The sequence below is a fragment of the Platalea leucorodia genome (genome assembly GCF_965183815.1).
Source record: "Platalea leucorodia genome assembly, chromosome: 3".
Lineage (NCBI taxonomy): Eukaryota > Metazoa > Chordata > Aves > Pelecaniformes > Threskiornithidae > Platalea > Platalea leucorodia.
This window is the reverse complement of record NC_138825.1, coordinates 119,584,910-119,608,207: the sequence shown is the minus strand read 5'-3', so window position 1 is coordinate 119,608,207 and position 23,298 is coordinate 119,584,910. Positions and strand designations below refer to the sequence as shown.

Below are 23,298 nucleotides of genomic sequence, written 5' to 3'. Positions count from 1 at the left end.
CACCACCCCAATACCAGGACGTTAGGTAGCCAAACAGATTTCAGGAAGGCAGCCTCTGATCAGTCTTTGTCTCAGTTACATCTCTGAAACAGAGAAAGCAGTCCACTATCCCTGGATTAGGTTTTACAGGAGGTACGTTAAGCAAGTCTAACATGATTGTTTTGGAGGACGACTACTCGAAACGCTGACAGAGATTAAAATACTACTGCACGATTGTGGCCAAATAAGGTAGAAGGAATGCATTTTAAAGCTAAAATAGAAATACAGTCCTTTCAGATCAGTGTGCTCGTCCTCTCTGCTCATTTCTGCTTTCGAAGAACAGAAGTGGAAGAGAGACGGTAAAGCACCAGAAGCAGCCATCGGTTGTCTTCCCCTCCAGCCATTCCCCCCTTCCAGTTTCAAGTGCTTTCTGCACTAACACACACAGGCACACCACGGGCAGCTGCTGGAGCTGCTACACCACCGTTACGTGATTACGGGCGACGGGAGAAGAGCCTCCTGCAAACGTGCTCTTATCCCGAGCACAGCTTTCATATCACAAGAAGTTTGAGTTTCTCAGTTCAGACAACTCTTCGACATGGTGTAATAAAAACCCATCCACACAGCCAAGGATCTGCCCTCAGCCAGCAGTAATTAAAATTAATCATTCACAATTATTTTCATGGGCATGTTCAAAAAGAGACACTGCCAGCTCGCTGAATCCTCAAAGTTGACAGACCTTGAAATAGGCTGTGGTCAGGTACAGCGTGTTCCTGGGTTTCAAGCAGTTAAAAACATGGTTTGCATATTTATTCACTGTCCCACTTGCAGGACCTGCAGTGCTGACAGTCAGAGCCACCTCGGTCCTGCAGTCAAACACCTGAACTGGCATCAGCAAGTGGGACTGGGAAAGAAAGATTTTTCAAATAGCTATTGCTATGTCTATAATAATTGCTGCCCAGCTGGGATTCAGGGCTGTATCAGTGTTAAAATTTCTTATTCTCAAATCTTAGCATCTTACAGACTTCAGATTCGTTCCCTGTTTTCCACACATTTGTATTAAGTTTTTAATCACTATCTTTTTCCATTTCAGACTCACTGGTCACTGCTTATGCTATTTTGAGGGAGGTGAAGAGGTTTCTAAGGTACGGAGTAGCCTGAAGGTTATCAGTTTCCAAGCTTCAAAAAATACTAAAGAAATTACATTTACAGAGGTAAAAGAAGGAATGAAATTCAATGAAAGGGATTAGGACTGTCACTTTCTGGAACACTATTTACTTAAACAAGCAATTTTTATGGGAGTGAACATCTACTATTCATGATAGCAACCTTGATCAATTCTGTCCCTTTGAAACTTATAAAACACAAAAGCACGTCTTATGTATATAAACCCAAAATTTGTAGGCAGTATGTAAGACGAAGACTGTAACCATCACAGAGAGAAAGCAATCTCACACCTAACATTGCGGATCCCTAGGTATCAACCTGCACACCGCTCCTTCCTTCCCATCAACTGGAATATTGATTTTTACAATACATACCAGAAAAAAAAGTTTTCACCGGATCTACTGAGGGAGAAGCAGGGTAATGGGATCGTCTGCCTCCCACCATGAGTGTTCTATAGTTGGAGCTCAAAACTGAAACTAAAAGCAAGAGATGGCGGAAGATCCAACTTCTTACATTAATTGATTCTTGGCACGGCTTTCTGTCAGAAGACTGCAAAGGAAAAGATATTCCCTCTTTGTTGAAATAGAGAAATGCCTGATAAATATGTTTTCCATTTTATCTTTACAATCTAGAGTCATTTTTCTATGCTGTATGCAGGTATGATGCTGTGCAGGAAACAGGAGCTCTGAATGGAGAGGGAACAGCTATACAGGCAGGGCTCAGGAAATCTCTGTCTTTAGGAAATTCAGCCAGAGAAAAGGAGGTAAACAGTGTGAAACAACTGCAGCACTCCAGCTCAAAAGTCTCCGTGGTCATCAGTGACACTGCAGCAAGTCTAAAAGCATCACCCCAGACTTCTTTACATTTTATGCAGGGTACCGATTTCTTTTTTTTTTTTTCCCTACACTGTGTATTTACCCCATGCTTCTCTTGTATCGTTCACCCCCATTTTTAATCATCATAGTTTCCTAATTCTCCATACATCCTCATTAAGCCAGTTTCCCACTGAAGATGGCAGTAAAGGCATTAGGACCCTAAAATTTAGGGCTCCCCACTCCCCAGCCTCTCCTTTCTGCACCATGAGCCCTGCGCTTGCAGCAAGGCATCCCGAGATGTAACTTTAGACCCAGGATGAATATTGCCAGCTCCCAGATCAGCTCTCACTTCATCCCCTCCTTCCACAGCCGTGAGCATTTGCAGCGCAGAAGAGCAGTAGGGACCGGTGTCTCCTGCCGAGCTGCCAGGGAGAGCCCAGCCCGTGGCCCAGCTCCCCCCCCCCCAGGCATTTGACTACAAAGCCTAATTTTGACTTGAGCACTTTATGTGATTTTTGTGCCCTCCCCCTTCAAAGTTTTAAAGTTATCTGGAGGAAAGACCTCAAAGGTGTGCAGCAGAGAAATAATTTAAAATGGTGGCAGCCCTGTTTCATCATATATTATGGCCCTTTCTCCCTTTGGAAAGTCAAGTGTAAATTAGCACAGCTAAAGCATTTTAGAAGCTTGTACAAACTCATCAGGGACCTTAGCTGAACTCTGGCACATGGGAAAAAAAGAAAAAGAAAAAAAAACCACAAAGAAACAAAGATGGAGGAAGAGGTAAAGGGAGAGGGAACTGTTAGAAGAGGCACGAGGAGCCCCAAAAGCACCTTGGGAAAGCAGAAACAGGCAGTGGAGGCAGGGACAGTACGGGTGTGTACACGCGTGCGTGGGGAGGATGCAGCTCCCTGAAATTTCCTGGCTGCTCAACACGAAATGAAGACAGCCCAAATGCCCAAGCATTGACATGTTCTCCCCTGAGCAGAGATGAAAGCCCAGGTTCTTCTTCCAACCACCAGACAATCTTGCTAGTAATGGATTAAAGCGGTTTAAGAAACTATACACATTTAATAAGGTCAGAAGGGCAAGGACACAGTTACATTTTGATTGTTTTGAACGACATACAGCTTTGTATTTTTGTTCCTATTTTAAATACAATAGTAGCAATTTTTTGCCAGAGCTGCCATGGTCTAAGGATGTAAGCAGGGCAAGGAGCACAGGGAGAAGTACCATCTTTTATTAGTCCATTGACAGAGAAAACAGATTTCAGATACCAAAATCTGCAGACATGAAATCTTCACAAAGCAAAGACTATTGCTCTTTAAATACATAAATATACATGTATATATACACACATATATAAAAGCTTCCTATCTTGCTTTAAAATCTGAAAGACTTTCTCACACTTGCACTGCCAGTAACAAATACAGCTCATCTTTTCTTTGGTCGGGGAAAGAAAATCACAGCTGAGAAAAATAGACCATGGAAAGACCCCAGCAGCAGAAGACACAGTTAGCTATTACCTACTGTGATTACAGAAAAGCGCTATTTCTTATTCTGTGCCTCGCTCCTCTTTGCAATTCTTTTTATCTACCTTAAAAATTATGTTAGGATTTAAGCAAATAGGGTCATTTGGGGGATTGTATGCTCCTGGCTAAAGCCTTCCCTGCTTTGGGGTGGGGGGGTGGGAATAAAAATCAAGCAGCAACAAAAGAGAAGTAAGTTCGAAGTTCTTCAGCATTCCCTTTCCTAATGCAAATTCAGAGCAGTTCCTGTAGAGCCTGTAAACACCCACACAACTTTCCAGGTGGGGGAAAAAAAAACCCACACCAGTAAATATATAACAGCAATTTCTTTACCCTTTCTTTGCTAAGTGACTGGATATAAAATCTGTTGCTGCTTCACGGACAAACACACACAGAGCCTTCAGGAGAAAGGGAAGGTGTTTTGGGGCATTGCGAGGATTTGATGGCTGTCTTATCTTTCCTTGTACACTGAACAGTCTGCATAACCTAATAGCATTAGCTTACTAACAGATATATTAATAGGCGTGGGGGGAGGGAAGGGGAGGGTGGAAAAAAGCCACTAAAACATATTCCACCTACACATCTCGCTACTTATCATAAACTCAGGTAGAAAGCAAATTACTTCTCCCGGACCAGGAGAAGAAAAAAAAATAAAAAAAGAAAGACTACAAGAGAAAGAGAAAGGGAAAAAGTACCTATTTTCATCTTTTTCTGGAAATCATCATATATAAAAAAATAACCTTATACTAATCGCTGCATTTATCAATCCATGACAAGGAAAGACGAAGGAAAAAAAAACCACAACTCAAGAACTGCCACAACATCTTACAGTTAGTAATTTCAGAGTGATAAATACAATGCTGGCCGCAGACGGCTAGAAGGATTAGATTTAGCTGTAAAACAAGAAGTGCAGTTAACAGTTGCTGTTGGGTCTGGTGTTAGGATTAGAAAGCACTGCTAATCACAAGAAATGTAAAAAGATTAAGAGGTGATGGTTGCCAGTAAGGTTTTTAAGAGCATGTAAGTGCTGGAATTCATTTTGGGATTAAAATTCCTCAAGCGGAAAAAAAAAAAAAAATGGATACATCATAAACACAGCAGCCAGTTTCGCTTGCACTATCCACAGCCCACTCCCAAGGATTAGGAGAGTTAAAAAGAGTGGCAAACTGAAATGTATGCTGTGGGTTACGCTGAAGGGTCCTACGAGGGCTTCAGTGAGGAGAAGCAAGCATTTGTATTCTGGTACCTACAAATTAACTACTGCAATCTAAAACCTATTAGAATAGTGGGCTTGGGTTAGGAGATTTTGCTTACCAAAAACCTGCCTGAACACAGTGGAGTCACAGCTGTTAAAGGCACTGTAACAGAAGTGACGATGGTATCTAGTATTCCTCCTAGTGAAAGGATGCAGATAAGGCAACACCTTAATTTTCTGGTTTGTTTCCAGCTGGGTTAGATTCACCTGTATGATCTACTTATGTCCTTAGTTATCAAGGACAAGTAAAGAACCCATATAAAATACCCAGTCTGGAGTGTGTAAGAGAATCCTCCCTAGGAGAAGGAAAAAAAAAGAAAAAAAAGAAAAAAATCAGCTTCCAAAAACCTCAAAATAAATACTACATTTAAAAAACAAATTTGAATTTTGGATGCAAAATTTTACTAAAAAGGCATTTTAAGCAGTGCAGACCACAGCATCATGTGACCAGATTCCCTAGCTCGCTTCTGACGGAGCGCTCTCCCTCAGGAACAACTGCAAAGTTCATCGCTGTCACCCTCGGCCACCACCATCCCAAACTGCACAGTCCATACTACAACATCTCAAGGAGAACGCAGACCTTTGCAAAGCCCATCGGTTTCCCCACAGGCCTGATGGCCAGTCAATAGGTGTTTAGCAGTGAGGCCACCCAAAACTTGCCTCTCTCCCACAGTGTCCCAAATTTATCCAATGATTCAGAATAAAATTCAAGTGCCACCATGTGATTTCGTGAGCATTCGCTCTGCTCAGTGCCTTTCCTCCTGGGCCTCGAAGGAGCTCGAATGTTGATTCAGACCAACCTCTTCTCACTCATTAACTTACCATCTCTAAATCTGGACTCTGCTATTCAAGGGGCTGGGGAGTGGTGGGGAATAAGACCATTTCATCATTTTCTAGCATGCCTTTCAGTCAAGTGCTCCTAGTGCATCTGTCTGGATTTTCAGACTCTGTAAGGCTACTTTTCCCTTCTGTTCCCCCAAAACGAACATTTTTCCCAGATGCCTGTAGCAGAAGCAGAAATAACCATCTTCCAAGAGTTATACAACAGTCGTATTAAATAATAGAGGTGAAAGCACTGTGTATGATTTCTGCAGAAGTCTTCTCAGTAGAACAGATAAATTTATTCACTGCATTATGGAACAGTTTGAGAAAACAAGATCATACAATGTACACTGCCTCTATTTAAATTGTTTCATTTCTATTCATGAGTGCTCTGATTAGATACACTGAAAATATCATCAGTAAGAAATAAATAATTCTGCCAAATTAATAGTTGTTGATTTCTTTTACCTGAAAACGTAAGTAGCATCTCATTCACTATATATGTGCTATGTATGCTGCTATAATTTGGATGCATCGATCTTGGTTCAAGTCTACACAGCACACTGAGACAGGTATTCATCTACGTTTTCTTAATATTAAACACCTTCTTTCAAAATGATAAGTTCTTAAGTGAGTTAAGATAGGCTAGTATATGCTTTGCTTGGAGAGGCTTAGTAGCCAACTAGGTTCCCCCCCCCCATAGCTGTTTTCCCAAAATAGTGGGTTGAGAGAAATAAATTGCTACAAATATAGAAAATGGTTTAGAAAAGGTATTTTAGGGAATACAGGTAAACTTTCTGTATCAGACAAAACTCACCTCAAGCTCAGCAAATGGTCTTTAATTAATACCACCTTTCTGCCTCAGAAAGGAAGCGGCCAGAAGAAACCATCACTAACATCATCAGATGATGGGAGCTACTAACCAGCCCCAGACCAAGGGCTTTCCAGTACCTCCCTCCCTTTAAAGTATTTTGCTGCAGAAACGTGAGAAGGGGTGGATTTGTGCAAATGGAACAGAAGAAGATATTATTTAGCAGAAGGATCAGACTAATATTTTGTTTGAAAAAAAGAGACTAAAAACATGGAGCTAATATATGTTTTAGACATCGCAGAATGATGAATGCAGTACGTCTGCTCAGCTTATGAGCATCTGAGAAGGAGCTCTCTACATTTTTGAAAAATTCATCCAGTTTGACTCAACAATGAAGTTCTAAAAATCAAATACAATTGCTGTAACATTTTGAAAAAATCTAAATGCACAGCTGAGTATCTTAGGAGCACCCTGTTTGCAAAGCAGCCAAGTGATACACCTCAGAGAGCTACTGTTAGCTACTGCAGGCAAGATAAATCAAGAAAATGCTGAGCTGAGGTGCAATTTGACAGTTATTAGCAGAACAGTAGTAATTTGATGAAGAAAAAAATCTGACAAAATCTCAGTTCACAGCAACAGATTTTGGAAGCCTATTTGCACATAAATTGGAAAAAACAATTCTTGCATTAGAAATTGATGAAGACGAAACAATATACCCTAAATCCTAACATATTTGAAATTATTTTCTTTGATTCAAAGCTGGTAATCCTGTAACAGGCAGTAACTAAACAGGGGCTTACCAGACTTGCTTTGCATGTTGAAGAGACTGCACAGTCAGATCCTGATCTAGGGCCATTCAGCTATCAGAATAACCAGATTTACTGCTATATGCACCTTTGTTTTTGCCATTTGAAAGCATCTACAGTGCACAGAACATTCGGCTGTGTTTTAAGCATTAGCGGCATAAATATCCCCTTGTGTACCGTATACTTCACCACTTCTAGCTTCTCATAAATCAAGCATACAACCAATCATCTTTTTTATGTTCGACGTTAATGGCAACTCTATTATTCAAATCCAGGCTGCGTAGAGTTGCCTTTCACGGGGATGTAAAGCAGCTCACGAGCAGGCTTACGAGTGAGCAAGGGAAGATTCAAATCTGGCCGTGATCTTCCCACTACAACCCCACTGCCGTCGGAGATGTGATATTCTGCATTTTTCAATTTCTCTCATCTGTGCAAACGGCTTTTTAAAGAAAAACTCCTATAAGCAGGAAAAAAAATTAGAAAGCCTTTTGCGCTCTTCAAGAACTGTCTCTTTGTGTCTCCATAAACATTCAGCATAAACGTTTTCGCTCAGATACTCTTAAGCGGAGATGTTGTTCTTTAGTGCATTACAATTAGACACATAGATTAAGAAATATCTTTTGTGTCATTATATCAAACTCTTCTACAAATGTACAAAGGGATTTTATAGATTGTTGTCTTTTCTGCTTACCACTGAATTTTCACACTCAGCACGAAATGCAGTAAAAGTGAAAGATACCCTCCCTGTGTTTACAGTGCCCACCAAGAACCATTTCAAAACCAAATAAAACAACTTAGCTATGATTTAAGCAGCACAAACTGTTCTCCCATGGGATTTGTTTTTTTCTCTCCCCTTCCCCTCATCTTTCAGTTCATGAGGATAGGGAACATGAAAACTAAATGGATTTATGTTTAAATAATTCATCCTTTCAGGCACATCAAACCAAGTACTAAAGTTCATCCACGGGGCTGGCCAGATTTAGCTGATTCCAGTGGTATTTTAAACAGCATTCTGGAGAGCTAGTCACAAAAGGTTGCGAGGAAATGCTGAACAGCTGTGCTGATAGAGTTGTTTTGAAAAAACATGTGTTGGAAAGAATAGGTAGAGTTTCAAACAGAGCTGACAGGGAGGCATTACCAGCCGTCCCAAACTGCCACTGCGTTTTGGAGACTCATGCCCACACAAGAGATGCTTTGTGAGCGGGGCGAGCTCTGGCACATCCTGGGAAGACGAAGAGAATTACAAAGGCTGAGCGTCATTTTCCTGCCAAGTGGTAGGGAAACATGCAGCAACATAAGGCATCTTTAGGAGCACAAGTCCCACAGGGCAGACATCCGCACTAGCCGAGTTGATCCTACAAGCCAAGTTGCCTTAAACTAAGGTCCCAAGGGGACTAGGAAGCGAAGCGATGGTAGTAACTCTCCTCCTCTTTAAGCAATGGAGGAAAGTAGAGAGGGTTTTTTTGTGTCTTTTTAAACATCCTAAGTAGTACAAACAATGGATTTACTCTTGCAGGAAGTCTAACAATATTCCTCTGTAACCTTTGCTACACTTGCACTTCAAGTCATGCTTATTGTGCTAAATAAACCATACCAAATTCTTGCAGCTAAAGACGGAAAAATAAAAAAATCTAGGGACCAGGGTTTTGTTTTGTTTTTTTCAGTCCCTAAAAAGCCAGAATCTAAACCTTTCAATTCTTAATAGTAAATGCTTTAATAACACAAGTGGTCTCTCTCCTGCACATGGCTATCAACACGATAGAAGAAGAGTCTGCAAAAGTGGACCAGGGAAATAGGTCTCCTCACAACTCAGGTCTGTTCCCCTCATTTACACCAACAACTTCTCGTTAGGCAAGTTAGAAAAAGCAGCAAAGAAATATAATTGAATTTCAGGATATAACAGCAATTGACAACAATTTCAACAACACTGCTTTGCCTGCGTAGGAAATGGTTGGTTGAAGTGAAGAAATCATGTTGCCATGTGGAAACCTTGAGTGGGTTAGTAACCCAGTACCATACCAGAGATGAATTTTTGAAGTGAGGTTTATATATTCAAATTCACTGAAGTGGAGATTTATTGCAACAAAACCAGAGAAAGCCACTGGAGGGATGTGTTGGAAGCGGAGCAGGACAAAAGGAAAACAAACATAGAAAATACAATATTCTTGGATGTGCAGTGCAACCCTCGCTGACTTATTCCAAATGGATTTATGTTTCCAGTCTAAGTTAACACGGCTCATAATATTATAACCTAAATCACACAGAAAAGATTTGGTAAAGAGTTAAGTTTTGCAGAATGTGTTTTGGATGAGTTTCATTAGAAATAGCTTAAAAGACCTTTAAAGAAGTATCATCTTAATTACATGCTTACTCTTGAGGGTAAATTCTGAGCCCTTCAGCAGAAAGCAATCTCACTGCAAGCAGGACCTTAACGGCCTAGAGCCACTGTTCATGCAATGGAAGCCCTCTTTAAATCAAACATGTTTAAAAGTGTCCTTGTTCTAAGTTGTACAGGGCATCCCATCACGAATTTATGTCGTCATGCTTTGCAGAGTAATGATGTCCATCTACCCACATAAGCTGTCTGTGAGCAACACAGACTCTTTCACTTGGCTAATCCTTCCACATTAGGTGGGAAAATTTAAGTGCCTCATAGTCCTTGTGTGTGGAAGCCATTCTAAAATAAGATGTGCAACATTTTCTGTCTATAACATATGCATAAAATATATGTATGATGAGAAAATGTGCATTAATTGATTCTGACAAACCACCACCACAATACAGTCCATCATCATAACAAAATGCTTACAGTAATGCCTATCAAATTATAATTTCCGACCTTTGGTGATGTGGAAAACAGCATTCACTTCCCTCCTTCATAAAACAAAAAACTTGCTGTAGCCATTTTTTTTTTCCCCCCAAAGTTTAAAACTGAAGTTGTTCTTACTCTAGCCCAGCTGACAGCGTTAGCTGTGGAGAAGCTCGCTTCCAGAGGAAGTGGAATACAAAAACAAAGTTGCTCTGACCTTAACAATAATCCTGTTTGCATATTACAATACATTTTCCTACTGTAACAAGGCAAAGTCCCTTGTGATCCGGTCAGAAAAAGTCATCTTCCAGTAAAAGGATACTGTGATCAATAACATTTTCTTAATATATTATATTATCTCTCACTGAAACACTTTTTCACTTGGCATTTCAGGCTGCCGAGTAGGGGAAATTCATGACAAAACTCAAGATGGTAAATGAGATACTGCAAATTAATTCCATCCAAGAGCAATCTTTTCGTTCGTGAACAATTTGACAAGTCTGTGTCGTCTGACTTCAGCACAAGCTTTCTCAGCTTTCAAATATACATGAAACAGAAGAATCTGCTCCACTACCATACCGATCTTCACTTTAGCCTGCATAATTTTGTGTTGAAATACATTACAGTTTCAACAAGCAACTTTGAGAACAGAACTGGTGGGGCATACTTTAAATATTAGTTTAGAAAATAGACTCAGAAGTCTGCAATACCAATTGTGAATTCCTGGTTTCAACTCACAGCCCAAGGCATGGCAGAGCACAGGAATCCTGCACTTTTGAAGCCGTTTTGCCATCGAGTTGCCTGCAATCTGGTCCTGAAAAGGCCCGAGTGATGAAAATGCCAGCTGAAGGATCTCAGTTTGGTATTGGCAAAGTTCAAAGAGAGCTTTGTCACAATGGGCATTATAGTAAAGTACTTCTCTAGCCATGCGTCTGAAATTACTTTTGCTATGACAAGAGTAGCTTTATTCCCACTTTGGAGCTAATGTCCTTCTGCAGGCTGAAACGGTGACCCGGTGGCACACAGCCGGGAGCACAGCCCATGCTCCTCGCCTTCCATTTGAAAGCCCATCATCATTTTAGCAAAAGCAGCTGTAGATCCAGCTGCATTACTGAGAGTAATTGGTGTTCAGCATGGTCCAGAAAGGCACAATCCTGCAAAAAGGCTTGGGTGCATGCAGGATACTGTCAGTAGGATTACTTACACGCTCCCGATCTCGGCAAGCTTAGGTGCAGAATCACTGCTGTATTAATATTTCAGCATAAGGAATAAGGGGCCGGCAGTTGTTGAATATTCATGCTGTAGCAATGCTCTCTGTATGAATTCTCTAGCAGGAACAAGCAAAGGCTATGTCCATACCCTGAAGAGTTTACCATCCAACGTCCCGATTAAAGAGATACTGAAGTATGTACCCTGTTTTAGGCTCACAGGGCAGGCTCATTGACTAGTTGTATTCCTACAGTGAAAGATGTGCTCAATTTCTTTACTTAATCAAGACTCATGTTGAAGACAACATAAAAGTGGGAGAAAACAGATGAAAATTTAATTTACATCTGCAAATCCCAACACCTCACGAGATCTGAAACATGTAAAGGGCCAAACAACTCATCTACTTCAGTAATCATTCATAAAAGATAAACATCCTCTTTAATTGTGAAGGAAATGCATGCAGGGGAGATGGACAGTACTCAGTGGATGGAGTAACTCCAAGAAGCAGCAGATACATTTGTGAGAGAGAGAGGGCAAAAAATAAGATTGGTCCCACTGATAAGCAGGAGCACAGATGACATTTAAGCAAACTGGACGGGAAGGACAAAATAATCAAGGTTTTGAAGGACAGGACCAAGTTTGTGGGTTTCTTTGGTGGTGGTGTTTTGTTTTGGTTTTTTTTTAAATAAATTAGGCAGTAAGTCCTCATGTAAATGAGCATTTATTAAACAGCCTTTCTAGGTGAATAATTTCTTTTATGATTAATAAAATCTTCAATCTGAGTAACAACGTTCTGATGACTTTTTGCCATTTGCAATTATCACTCATCCCAGCACCAAAAACTCATTATTATTAAAGCTGACAAAAAATACTTACCTGCTTCTACAAAAGGACTTAATTTTTAAAAGAATCCGAAGTTTTTAAGCTTTGTTTCTACTTTCAAATCTTGAATGTGAAAAATGAGGCCACCCTAGTAACCCTTGTGTATGTTTCCTTCTATTTCCAACAAGTAATCTGGATAAAAGCATGTAATTTGTATGGTAACACAATGCATTACAAAAGCATACTACTTTGGTTTAAAAGCAACCTACTAAGACTATGGAGTTAATGTAACCCTGTACTACTACTACAAGCATGTTTCTTATACTATAAACATACTTTTTTTTTTTTTTTTTGCCTTTTTTACAGCAGTTTTCTCCCAAAGGAACTAAAAACATTGAACAGTTACCGTAGGACTCGCAGCACTCTCATGAATTAGAGTATATAATCTCCATTTTAACGGCATAGAAGCTGAGGTACAACTATTATAAAGGCAGCTGTGGCAGAGATTGGAAGAGGAACCATATCCAACTCCCAGCTCTGTGTGTAAATCCAGGCCTACCTGACATGTATTACCTATAGGCAGAAAGGAACATAGGTATTTTTGTGTTGGTGTCTATAGAGATGTTAGTATGAACATTGCCTGTGCCTCACTCCATCCTTGCTCCCTGACATAACAGCACAGCAAAATCAGAGCCCTGTTAAAAAAAAAGAAAAAAACAACACAGATGCTGTTAAATGGACTCAAACACGCAAAAAAATACTGCCTGATGCATAGGTGCTTGACAAACATTGATCCAAGCTCTTATAAGCACAGATCTCCAGTTTGTCATGATTTAGTGGATGGTTAAAGGTCTGGAGCACACGGTGAGCCAGACTCTTCCCAGGGCATGCAGTAAAAGCAGAAGAGGCAACAGGCACAACCTGCAACAAGGGAAAATCTGGTAAGATATAAGGAAGAAAAACTCAGAGCGGGTGCTTAACCAGTGGAACGGCTGCCCAGGGAGGCTGCAGAGCCCCGGTCCTTGGGGGTATTACAGGACATGCCTAGACATGGGCACAGCCCTATACAACCTGCTCTGCTTCTGCAGCTGGCCTGCTTTGAGCAGGAGGTTGGACAAGATGACCTCCCGAGGTCCTTCTCAAACTGAATTATTCTCTGAATATCGTACCAAAGACAAGTGAGGTTGGTTCCTTGGTTTCCCCGCTCCATCCCAAAGCTTATCACAAATTCATACCACAAATGTGACCTCGGACTTCTGTGACTAACTTTTTCTACTTCATGCAGCTTGCTCCTTCTCCTGAAAAGGATAAAATGGAACAAACCCAAATCTTTGCTTTCACCCACCTAAAAACTACAAAAATGAAAAGCAACACGCAATCATTCTGTTCAAGCACCTAAAGCACATGGTCATTTGAGGTCTCGGTTTGAGTTTACATACCTTCCTGACCCTCTCTCCTCCTTAGAAATTCTCCAAAAAGCAATCAGTCTGCTGTCTGGAGAGACCCACAGTTATTAAAATAACTGCATCACAGAAACAGCTCAACTTCTTCATTTCAAATTCCTCCCCCCTACCCGCACGTTCATAAGAGGTGCTGCATATGGTGAAAACTAATTCAGTTTGAACCAGAAAAAAATGGGGTTAAGTACTTCCCCAGTTGGAATACAAAATTGCAACCACATGTGATTGTCAAGATATACAGAGCTACAGTCAACATGCATAAATACTTTTTATATCCTTCAGAAAAACTAAGTGAGTTAAAAGGCCTTTTAAGGGGAACAGCTAGGAATATCCAAAAATGGGTAAGACAGACAAGTGTGCAACTCCTGTGTGCAGCCCATTCCCAAAAGGAGACAAAGTCCATCCTGGAGTTCAAGCCCCTTGCAAACAACTTCTCATGAGTAACAGAAGCCTTCAGGAGGAAGCCTGGACACAACCAGCTTCTCATTTCCAAAAATTTTTTTTTCCTTTTGTTACAACCTGATGACAGCCATGGTGGCAGAAACACCCACAGGCATACCATAACCTAACAGAATAACTTTGCAATAATTTGATATTCAGTCTAAGACTATCCTCAGCATTTCATGTTGATGTGAACTAGGCGATGCTGCAACTTATCACAAGCCGGATTTGCTAGACATTCCCCACCACAGAAAGTGAATTAAACTGTCACTCATCACTGTATGAGTTGCTCTGGTATAACTGCTTCTTCATGAGTTGGACAATATTTGTCTGAATTAAAAACAAAACACTATGTTGCAAGTTAAAGTCTTCATCCTGGTTTCTGTACATTTTCTTTCCTTTCCACTTCTCCTACTTATTTTCTGCTCAACCATTTTTCCCCTGACTCAGTATGTTTAACCCTCTCTGCTCCATTTGCCCGCTTCAATGCTTTCTTTTGCTCCCCTCCTTGGTAGATACAAACCAAGGAACTTGCAGCTGAGCTCCAGCCACCCTGGCCAAACTTAATTACGATCTGAGTGCTGAACTACTGACACTCTCTTGGTCCTTTCCCTAGTCCATTTACAAGGGAACTAGTCAGCAAAGCTTGCAGGAGCACGGGAGCATGTCTCCCTTCCCCAAGGAGCATCTGATCAGCGTGTCAAGCTAAGGCTGAGACTGTACTCCTGAGTGTCCATTCTCTAGCATATCTCCCAACATCCATGCTCTATTAAAATATAGCAAAAACAGAGACATTACTCATCGTGAGGGCTACTAAAAAAAATAAAATTTGGAGAATGATTTAACTCCAACTACAATTACAGTTGTTGGTATCTGCAATTTGCAGCATTACACACACATGCAGGGACAAACATAAAGAAGGAATATAAAATAAAGCCTTATTCATAATTCAGACTCAATTTCCAGCAACCGTTTCATATGTGTATTATTATATACACTATTTAAGACTATGTACTGGCAGCACAGAAAAAAGGATTAAATACACTCGCCCATACACACTTGTACACACTGAAGCATACAATTTCCTATTTTACTGTGAACATACTAATGATAGGAATTGAAAAAGATTTTTATATTATCAAAGCTACATTGAACACTTCAAGCTAGTTGCTCAGGGAAATACGCCGATTTCCAAGACTGAAAGACTTGGAAATGGGCTTTTACTGTTTCCAAAGTCTAGTTCAAACTCATTTATGGGAAGAGGCTGCCAGAAACACTATGATCAAGATGCATTGGGGATACTGAGATGTTCAACAAGGAATCCTGTGAAGGAACAGCAAACACTGGAGGTAAGCATTGCACAACAGTGTGTGAGAAAGATTACACAGATTAGAAAGAGGAAAAAAAGAAATAGGACTTGGTGGTCCTGGCAGACAGCAAGGAGAACTTGAGCCAGCAGTTTGCCCTTGCAACAAAGGCTGAGTGCATCCATCCGGGGCTGCGTTAGCAAGAGCACAGCCAGCAGGTCCAGAGAAGCGATCCTTCCCTTTCATGCAGGACTTGTAAGCCCTCCAGAACAAGAAGGCTTTGACATACTGGAGCAAGTCTAGTGGATGATATTGGTGGCTGGAACACAGGCTGAGCTCCTACAGACCTCACTGGTGAGGTTTTCCAGTTCCCCAAAGGGAAGGTGCAGAGAAGACTGAGACAGGGTGAACCTATTCTTGGAAGGGAACAGAGATATGACATGCAGAAAGAAGCTGTAACAATAGAAATTCAGATTATAGATGAGGAAAATATCCTTCATGAGGTGGTGAAACATAGCAACAGGGGCCTAGTAAATTTTTGGAGTCTGCATCCTTGGGGATTTTCAAAACTCAGCTGGACATGGCCCTGTGCAACCTGCTCTAGGTGACGTTGCTCTGAGCAGGAGGTTGCACTAGATGATCTCCACAGGTGCCTTCCAGCCTGAATTATCTCACAAATCTACGTATCTGGTCAGGAGAAGCCTGGTTGAAGGAGGCCAAGAGGACAAGAAAGATATCAAACAGCACCAAGGGCCAGGATTAGCTCCATGAAGAAAAAACACAGGAGAGGACTGCAAAAAGAAGCTAGGAAAGTGGTGAGGCAAGAAAAATAGCATGTTGAAAGAAAAGGTAGAAGCAGAGGATCAAGACTGAGGAAGAGGCAAAAAAAGAAAAACAATATCTGTGTCCACTAAATTACACTTTCCTCTAGTAGCTGGGAGGTGAAAAATCCCACAAGAGTCGTTCAGCAATGAAATCAAGTATTTTAAGTTTCTACTCTGATGTGCATAGTAGAATTGGATAAGAGAGGGAATCCGTTCTTTCTTTCCCCTCCCCATTCCTCCAAGAAACCAAGTGACCTTTAATCTCCCTTTTCCAAATATTTAAACTTGATCTTGCAAACTTCAGATATTTATAACTATATACACATTATGAAGAATGTTTCATTTGTAATACAAAAATACATGCACATTTGTCAGCTTAGAACTCAAAATGTTCACTACACCCAAATAAGAGTCTTATAGGTTTTTATAATTTTATAAGATATAGGCCTATGAGTCTGTAGACATACAAACTTTGCTCCCTCTTGGAGCTCTAATACCAAATTCAAACACTCCTGATCAGGTTTACAGCATTAGCATTCATCCTACTACATTATTTTTCTATTGTAACACAGATGCTCAGTTGCACATGCTCCGATAGGGACTTGCTGCAGTCACTGAAAAGGAAAGCACAGCCCAAATTGCATTCGTGTAAGCAAATAAGAGATCATGAAAGGAAAACAAACCACAAAGAGAACAGATATCTGCACACTTACCCTGCGATATCCAGAATCTGTATCAAAATCAGCCTCAGGTGTAACAGTCAGTAAACAGGACAGCAAACCCTTGCATTTAACAGGAGGTTTCTGGGAAGCCAGATTACCTAGAAAGAGTTGAAAAGAGTTATTTTAATACATGAAGATGAAATCACCTATGCTTAATAAGAATAGGCTTCAAATAAGCCACAGCACAAGAAAAAAAACAGCTGCACAATGGGAGATGTTACATGCCACCATGATCAGCATGAAAAATATAATCCCCTGAAGGTGACAGAAATTTGTTACGAAGCACGGAGCGTTAGATGCTGGTAGATACTTAGGGTTTAGCAAAGAACATCTAATAACCAAGATAACGTAGTGCTAACCATCTAATCAAGGATGCGGAGGAGACCAGAAAGAGCACAATATTTTGCTTAATTAGTTGCTATCAAAGAGAGGACGAGTTCAAGTACTTGCAAAAACAAGGCAATCCAAGATTATTTAAAAGTTTAATAGCATTCTAGAGTCCTTGGTAACACAGGGTTTGCCCGTGAAATAAAAATAATCCCTAGAGATAAATTTAAAGAAATATATCTCATTTTAATGCCCAGAGTAAAATGACTATTCATTAAAAGCAAAGGAGTTTTATACCTATGTTCTCCATCTCAGATGTAATATATATGAAAGTAATCTTTATGACAGGAAGTGGCAAGTAATCCTGCAAGAATGAACTGCTGTCATTATATGTAAATCAATACCATTTTTTTTTAAGTGAATGTAACAGTACCTATTGTTTTAACGTTTTTACCACTGGAGTTTCAGTTTCTACCAAGAAGATTCTTAGAATGACAGGAGAGCTGCATACAAGTAATTGAGCTGATACAAACTAATTTGAAGTTTACAGTGCACTTCCCTTGAAAAATGCAATCAGGGTTTCCCTCCTATTACCTCAGCTTAAGCTTTTTTCATTTTATATAAACTTTATATTTTGTGTAATTATAATAGTTTTGAGGTGGTAGAGTAACACTTCACTAATCCTACCCGCAAGCTGTAGAAAGTACCATGCAAAACATCTCCTTGGGAGATATCTCCCTATCCTGCTAGTGTGTTATTCCAGAATATTTGTATGACTTTTGCTACGTTTAAATAGCCTGACCAAATAATTTCCCTTGTGAAAGCCTAAAACTGGCTCAGCATTGAAGAGCTTATAGTCCAAAGAGGTGTGGTGAAGGTGAGGATGGTAAATGAACAGGAAACAGAAGCACATGGAAGAACTAAATGACTTATCCAAGGTCACTTGGTGGATCGGTCAAGCAATGAGCTCTACTGGGTCATGCTCTATTCCTTTACGAGAGTTTAATAAAACTGGTAAATTCTTACTGTATTTCTGCAAATGAAGCATATAGCAACTTTGGCTTGACTAGCTGATCAAATGGCTCATGCTGCAATGAATGATCTGTAATGAGAGCTGGCTGCAAGGCAAGATGTATGTACCATCATGCAGAGAAAGAAAAAAAAATCAGACCACTATAAAAAGAGTTTAAAAAGATGGGATTGGGGCCAGCTGACATCCCAAAATTAATCTCAAAGCAAACAGACAAAACACTTACAATTTTTATTCCGTACTTAATGAAGAAAAAACAGAGCCCTGCCCAATCACTAGCCAGCTGCAGGTTAGTTTCTTGAAAACATAAAGCAAGAGAACACAAGGAAGAAGCACATGAAAGGCCCAGGGAAGGCACAGATATGTAAACACCTCTTCCACATCATCCCCCATCATTCCTGTCCTTTCCGTCACACAGAGCTCCATCCTCCTCCTCAGCCTGCTTTGTTTACAGGGTTAGATTCATTTTGGAGCTAAGGCTTTTCAAAGAGCTGGTCTACTTATTTATCTATTTAGCACATTGTTGAGACATTTCAACCAAGGATTTCTGACTTTTGCGACATGCCTAAAGAATTTAGCGTGGACCACATGAAAAAGCTCAAACAAAAATAGAACCTTTTTTTGTTTTGCTTTTTGTTTATCAGAAAGAGCACTGTTTTCATGAAGCAGTTTATGGAAAGGAAAGGAAAAACTCAAGAGAGTAATTTCTTCTTTGCATAGTGACTCATCATATCGTAGTTACCCCATCATCTCCAAGGGCAACACTAGGCCAGAGCTGCACTGGATGATCTCCTTAGGGAAACATCCCTTTTTCAAGGCCATCTCAGGACTCTTGTTCCAGGACCTCGCAGAACAGAAGAAGAGCCTTTGATAGTAATAAAAAATAAAATAGGTTTCTGATAGGGAAGAAGCCTGAGATGCCAATGACAGTTTTACATGAAGGAAACCTTTTTCTTTCCCACCTCAGTAATGAAAGACACGAAGAATATTTACAAAGTGTACTGTGGACTCTGGACAGCAGTGGCATAGGGAAAGGCAAGACAGACCTGACAGCTGGATACGGGACATCTGAAGAAAGAAGGATCAGTAGGAAAAAAGGAGCAAGAAAAGCAATAATCCGTCACCATGAAAATGGTACACAAAGACAGGCTTAAGTTCTAAATCTGTTTGCTTGGTCCCGGACATGCAGTCCCAAAGAAGAGTCAAAATTATCACTTGGGGCAACACAAAGACAGGATTAATGGTCTTTACTGTTTAACATACTGCAATTTACATTATTTACTAGCATTTGGGTGCATTTTTCTTCCCCCACTTTAGAAAGTCTTGGCTGTTTATAGGAAAGGACTTTCATCTTACCAAAACTTTACTGCAGTTGCCACTGAGGGCGAGCAAAGAGAGCAATGCCTGCCAGGCAGTTCTGAACCACTTGAATAAGATACTGAAACTGGAAGAGGCAGAAGTACAGCAAGGAGCTTTAAACATCAAAACCAGGAGATGCGATCTCTCATCACAGTGTACTGTCTGTAAAGGTAAAGCCTCAATTCCCTGTATCAATACTTATGAAGTTGAAGGCACCTTATGGACACCTATAGCAGCAGCCCTATCTCTCCTTTGGGAGCCTAACAACCTCAATACGGTCAGGTCATATATCCTATATTGTACCTAAGCTTCTAAATTAAATGACTTGAAACAACCTGATGGAAACCAAGCATCTGCTTTAGATATAGCATCATCATAGCAGCAAGCTTCATGAAGCAGGCACCTCATTCTTCAGGGTAAAACTAGGAGGCAGCCAGACAAAATCTGGTATAAAAAGTTGGTGTCAGCTCGCCTACCTCATCAACATGGGCATCTTCATGAAGGGATGGAATAATCAGAGTTGCCTTTGGCTCAAGAGACCTGATCAGTGAGAAGCAGGTCTGGATCTTTTGGTGAAAGCAGCTATATCAATTGGGTTCCTCTGAACTTCAGCAGTTCTGGGTTGGACAAAGTAGAGTTACCCTGCACCAGCAAACAATGAGATACGGTGGCAGCACAAGCAGCTAACGGAAAGTTCACCATGCTTCAGCTTGAAGTAGTAAATTAGAAAAGAGGTTTCCAAAAGGATAGGAAGGATAAGGGAGAGAACGATTTCATATGATGTCACATCAAAAGCAATTTTCTTATGCAGCAAGACACCATTTCAGAGCTTCTCTGCTACAGATGAAGTATCCAGCAATACAGCAGATCAGCTCATCCACCAAGAGCTGCACAGGGTGTGAGAAGCATATACAGATTTAAACAGCATCCTCCTGATCTAAAGCAAAGTGAGGAACAAGCAGCAACATTCAGCAATTCAGTACTGCAATGAGAGGAAGCCTGGAAAACCAGCACATCCCTGGGCCAAGCAGGATCAGCCACCAGGACATCTGCCTTACTTCCTGCAGCCTTCACAGAACTAGGAAAACCAGAAGGAAAGCAGGACAGGATTGCTATACTGCTATACAACCACACCTGCCAGCAGCAAGCTGAACAGCTTCCAAAGTGCAGGGAAAAGCAGAGTGAAAGGCAATATCTCTAGAACAAAGCCAACGGTTTGAGCAATGACTGGTGAAATTAAGGGACCGAGAATAATATTCTCCTTGCAGAAGCAATGGTGCTTCTTTGGGAAAGTAGAAAAGGAGTAAAGAAAATAGACTACAGCTGTCATACCGGTCCCAGGTAGGGAATGACTTATGCTTGTTGTTCTGCATCGTGCAAACTCCTGGAAAGCAGGGAGCAGCCCGGGAGTCCTTCAGAGCTCCCCTGAAGCAGAGTTCACCCAACAGCCTGCAGCAGAGATGCACAACACGGACCTCGGTGACGATGCAATACACCACGCAGCGCCTGCCCACATCATCTCGCTCAATTGGAAAATCATATTTGGAAAGGAAGCCAAGGACATGGAGACACTTATTGTAGGCTAATTAATCTGCAAAAGTTTAATGCAAAAGTATTCTACAAAAGCCTGCCCGTGCAGACAAGCTGTAAATCAACTGTGAAGCAGAAAGTGCTTTAAAAATGACCTTTACAAGCTGCTCTGCAAACTTAACCTCCCCCAAGTCACATACCACAGCTTGGGGCAGGGGGTAAAGGCAGGGAAAGAAGCACTCAGAGGCACAGTTGGAGCACACTCTCTTTGCAAATAAACAAGGTAAAGGAAAGCAAATCAGAAAGGGGGGGGAACACGGGAGACTTCAATATAAGGTATAAACACTTATGAGGCAGGCTAAGTAGACATTTCATAAGCAGTAAAATAAGTGCTTATAGGCAGTATAATGGGCAAAGTAACATCAGTCACCCTGCGAACAGGTGAGCTTAGCACGACTGGGAAGCTGTACGGACATGGGAGTTAAGAATAGACCGATGTACCCAAAGCTCTCAGTGCTGCGCAGGTTAAGGACTACTGCTGTGCCGTCCCAGTATCTTTAGTGTATTTAGACTGGGGCTATTCCAGCTCTACAAGGAAAAAATCTCTATAATGCCTGGTGTGACCTGTTGTCCTAATGTCCATAAACCGAGCAAGCCATCTGAGAAGGGAGCAATTATGGATACCGCAAGAAGCTATGCAGACTCTGAAGCTGGGCATAGCTACTGCCAGACATTGCAGGCTGGGATAAAAAAAACACAAGGCTGGAACTGAAGGATGCATCCATGTTCACAGCCCCACTTGACTTTATAGGAAGGAGTGACTGCTCTGCATGGTGATGCCTGCAGAACGCTATTGTGTATGTTGACCCTAATCTATTATTTATTACAGAATTTACAGATATCTCTTTTCCCCAAGTGACAGCCAGCCAACCACTAATTTGCAGGCTAAAATGCTGCAAGGTCTGCAGGCCCCAAAGCATTTGCTCTGGAATAAGGAATCGCCCAAGAAAGATCACCAGAGAGGAGGATGTCTGCACATGCCTAAAGTGCAAGTTATTTATATAAATCTTTTAACAGCAACAAATGAGAGCATCACTGGATGTACTGTCTAACAGCTCCGGATTTGAAATGATAATTGCTGGATTCCTAAAACTACTTGGTATGTTTTACTCATAATGTTTCTCGCAATCACACTCATCTCTCTGAAAGCAGGCTGGGAACTATTAACATCTCTTCATCAAAGATTTAGACAGACTGACAGTAACCCTGAGGTTACTCTGTGTAATACTTTTGAAAAAGTCCCCCAAACTCACATGCTGGCCTGTGCTTCAAAGAGTTAAGCTGGGGAAAGCGAAGGGGAAAATAATTTTAGCTTGGTACCCCCTCTGTTCCATTACATCAACAAATTAACTCCTCCTATGACATTACGTAGCTTTTGAGAAAACATTTGTGGTTAGAACTGACTGTTCGGTTTGTATTCCTCCATGGATAATCACTTCTTTAAAAGGAAGTATACATCAATAATATTCACGGGGAGCTTTATAAGAGCTTGGCAAACATTTCTGACAAAACAAAAAAAACTCAAACAGAAGGATTACTCATAAAATGCTACATCAACAACTCTTTTGACGGGCATCTGGATTATGCTGCTCTTTAAAAGGGAAAAACAAAGATGTCACTTCGAAGTTTAAATGCAAACAGTGAAATATGCCATTAAAAATATCAGATCATAAACAAAGCTATTTTTGCAAACTCAAATGCAATGAGCAACTGTGACAAAGTTTACCAAGATAATTTACACTTTTTTTCCAAAAATACTTTTAAAACGCTGCAAAAGGCAGAGAGATCACAGGTTCATAATGAGTTTATAGACCCAGAAGATCAGACACCCAAGATTAATAGTCTATCAAGTCTCATCTTTTTCTTTAAACGGCCTTTAGTTGATGGTCTAAATGAAGTTAAAGCATACACACAGGCTGAACTGAACAAAACTGCAGAAGAAAATGTAGACAGACACTTTAGGAGCCCATCCTCAAAGAATGTATTATTTCACTACCTTTCCCCTAAACCATGCTAAACAAACATAGAATTACATTATCCAGACAACACTAATTTCTGTGGTATTCTGTAGCAAGACTCACAATCAGATGACTGTGACGATGCAAATGGGAATTTCTTACTCATCCTAAGTTTATTTAACTTTTATTTCCCAGGAAAACCTCAAGGAAAGCTACTGAGCTGTGCAGAGTTCAAAAGAGATACGCAAAATACTCACAT

The 23,298-nt window shown here is 40.7% G+C and overlaps 1 protein-coding gene across 1 annotated transcript in view; it reads right to left on the bottom strand.

Annotated features, from left to right (window-relative positions):
* The window catches only part of KLHL29 (kelch like family member 29), a 403,676-nt gene that overhangs the window by 318,047 nt on the left and 62,331 nt on the right, over positions 1-23,298 (bottom strand). Inside the window, exon 2 of the mRNA XM_082306362.1 lies at positions 16,767-16,873. The gene's annotated coding sequence lies outside the window, so the exon portion shown is untranslated. The remainder of the gene's footprint in view (positions 1-16,766; positions 16,874-23,298) is intronic.